This window comes from Otolemur garnettii, unplaced genomic scaffold (genome assembly GCF_000181295.1).
Source record: "Otolemur garnettii isolate 467f Iridium unplaced genomic scaffold, OtoGar3 scaffold00059, whole genome shotgun sequence".
NCBI lineage: Eukaryota > Metazoa > Chordata > Mammalia > Primates > Galagidae > Otolemur > Otolemur garnettii.
Genome location: NW_003852454.1, coordinates 359,589 through 363,045, shown reverse-complemented (window position 1 = coordinate 363,045; position 3,457 = coordinate 359,589). Strand labels below are relative to the sequence as shown.

General features: G+C 40.7%; 1 protein-coding gene across 3 annotated transcripts in view; it reads right to left on the bottom strand.

Moving 5' to 3' along the window:
- The window catches only part of DPP10 (dipeptidyl peptidase like 10), a 1,381,219-nt gene that overhangs the window by 1,305,806 nt on the left and 71,956 nt on the right, over positions 1–3,457 (bottom strand). The window lies entirely within an intron of this gene.

Genomic DNA, 3,457 nt, shown 5'->3' with positions numbered 1-3,457 from the left:
TCCATGAAATAAATGTATACTCATGAAATCAATAAACCCTGGAGTGGATGGAAGGATAATGGAGGAACAGTGATTATTAAGAAATAACAAAACACAAAATGTGAAAGAGGAGAATGGGTTGGGTCTTGCAGAGTGGGAAAGAAAGTCTCTTCAAATAACACGACCATCCCCCTGGTTACGTAACTAACATCAAAGTCCACTTACTCAGAGTAAGAGCATCTGTGCTGTGTTTCACAAAAGGCTGAAGCAGCCTTGAGAGTCTATTGCCTTATTTCTACACTTTTTCCCAAGTAAAAATAGCTGTTCATCATTGATACGTTCAAAGACAGCAATCTCTTCAGAGTAATTATGAGTCTCATGCCCACAGGTGCCTGCAGATCTTTAAGGATTATCTTCTTGATTGCTACTTTTAAAAGGAGATGCTGGAATATACAATTGTGTAGCAAGCCTATCACCTGGAAAACTTATCATCTGGAAACAATACAAAGCAAGAAGTAATTTGCAGCCCTCAGACAATGAATGCTGGAGGATGGGTTCTATGCTAGGGTGCTGCCACCTTGCCTGGGCTGCTCTTTTTAGTTCAGGATCGTTCTGTGGATCAAACTTGCAGGACAAGTTCGAGTCATTGTAAGATTTGGGAGCCGATGTGCATAAAGAGCTCATGGAGACCAACCCTGACTGTCTCCACTTCCTACTTGTCATTAGACAGCACATATATTATTGAGTTTGATTAGACTGAGAGTGCTCCAGCAACTATATTAAAGTCCTGAGAAATGTCTAACTCCTGGGTTTATTTGGGCTTCCCTGACATCAGCTAATATATTTACACACTTACTTCGTTTTGTTTTGGTTTTGTTGTACTTTCAGAGGACTGTGTTCAAAAATAGCCAGTCATTTCTTTCCAACTGTTTTTAAATTGCTCATTTTAGTGCAAGAATAAATGAGGGAATGTCAAAAGCCTGTTCTGATGGTCCTGTTTGTCTTCAGCACGACATTTGAGGGACCAATTATGGAAACTTTTTCTGTGTTCCATAAGCATGCCTTTGTCAATGCCCTAGTTCCTGCTAGTACTTTCCTGGAGTCACATTGATTTTTATGAAGTCTCTTTGAACAGAAGGATGTTCAAGGCTAAATATAGAAATAAATCAATTAATATTATTTTTGTTCTGATCACAAAGCAGCATGCATTAGAAATATGCCATATGTATCTGTCTATACCTATATCTACATATCTGTGTTGATATCCATATAGATTTATTAATATCTAGCCTGGATATAAGACTGAATTGTTAGTCTCCACTCTCAGCTCCTCAATCTTCCACAGAAGGGACCATTCGCCAGGCCTCGTGATCCCCGGGAACCCACCGCCCCGAGCCATACAAAGCTGTAATGCTTTACGTCTAACACTTTAGGCCACGTGCTGTATGTATTTAAGCCCGTTGGCACCTGTAACTAAGAAGGTGCTTTGATAAATTTAAGTTAATAAGGGCAAAAAAGTTTCTGGGATACTTTTCTCTGAATTTGCACTGAGACTAGAATATTTAACTCCTATATGGGCCATGAAATGATATTTGCACTGTGAGCCTCTTTGAATATCCAGACCAGAGAAAATCCTAAAGGTGTAATTCAGGGGTGTCCAACTTGTGGTCTTCATGCTAGATAGGGATTATGTGAGGACTATTGTGGTCACTGTGGTGTTGGATATTATGAAAAGGATGCACAGAACTTTCTCTAGCTCATCAGTTGTTGGTGATGTTTCTGTTATTTACTGTGTGGCTCAAGACAACCCCAATGTGCAACAGAAAAGAAAAAGGCTGGACACCCCTGAATAGTTGAATGACCAATGAATGTCTCACAGACAGTAAGAAGTAGCAATAAAGAATCGAATATTGACAAAGAGCCTACTGTGCATCAGAGAGCTTAGTATTTTACTTACATTAAACCATTTCGTTTTTTAATTGGCCTGTGAGGTCTGACACTCTTCATTTCCAGACAAGGGGAACAAAGTTTAGAAATGATAAGGAAGTCATCAAAGTCCAGACAGTTAATGCAAATACTACACTCATGACTAAATCACATCTATGCGTGCTTCCACAGCCCCGCAGGCCAGGGGGACATTGTAACCTTGGGGTGCTTCCCTGACGTCTTCCTCAGAACCCCCTTCCCCCCTTTCTGGGTTTCCCTGCACTTCTTTCATTTTTCTGTGTTCATCAAGTCCTTCCCACCCCTGTTCACTTACAAGAAGCAACAGAAATAAACAGTCTAGATCTTTAAAAGTCATGTGTTCCCTCCATAAAGTAAGCAAAAGGACAAACCTACAAGAGGGGGAATGTTTGTATTTCTGTACATTTTACATATGTATAAGAAGGATTATAGTCCTTCTAGGCCCGACATGCTTGTAATTCTTCTGTGTTCCTAAACTAGCCTCCTATAGCTTTTGCCGATGGCTTCTTTCAAATATCCTACAGTAACCCATCTGCCCTTACTATCAGCGAATAATCTAGACTCACAGAGAAAGTGGAGATGATAAATAGGAACTCTCTCAATGCCTATTACTCCGCTCCCTCCTTAGACTATAAAAGAGGACTGCTAACCTGGGAGAGCTTTGTAAAGCCCTGGCACCTCCTGCATGTGACTAGCATGGGGGCACCATTTCCATGGGGGACTTTGGGGAAAAGCAGTTTCAAATACAGGCTCCAGGTTTGCTGCTCTCCAACCCTGTGAGCTTACACGGATTATTTAATTTCTTCAAATTCAGTTCAGTTTCTTCAAAGAAAACCCCCCATGCGGTGTTGTGGTGGCCCGATTTAAGACAGGAAGCAAGAAATTATTATTAATAGTAAAGCAGTCATTGGTAGATAGTGATAATGCAATAAATCTTTATAACAACTATGATTTGTCTCCATCAGAAATTATTTGGTTTTTATATTTGTCAGAAACAAAAGCCCACTGAATCTAATTTAAATGAAAGAGAGAGTTCACTGGAAAACTCTCAGGGCATCTTGTAAAACCATGATGTCTAAAGGATTTCCTGGCATCTTAGAACACAGAAGGAGGGAGGAATAGATGTAGCTGGCTTCACTATCTGTCATCTCGCGACTTATTTCCAGGTCTCAATGGTTTTTTGCTCTGTCTCTCTCTGCTCTCTCAGTATTTGTTTCAAATTATCCATCCTAGGTAAGTCCATCGCTCCTCTAGTACAATTGTACATAATCAATTAAATAAAGCTCCTTTCTCTGAATTTCGCATTCTCAAAAGATGAAATCTGTTTGTCCCCATTTGAGCCAGGAATCTAACTCAGCCCAAGGAAGCATGGCTAGAATGGGGTGAGGCAACCTGGCTCAAAGGGGAAGCGGGCCCAGTCAGTCTCTCTGAGGAGCAGATCTGGACAGACCAGATAAACGAGAGGACATACCTGCTTCTATATCACTGTCATCATCACAGGAGGCAGACAGAA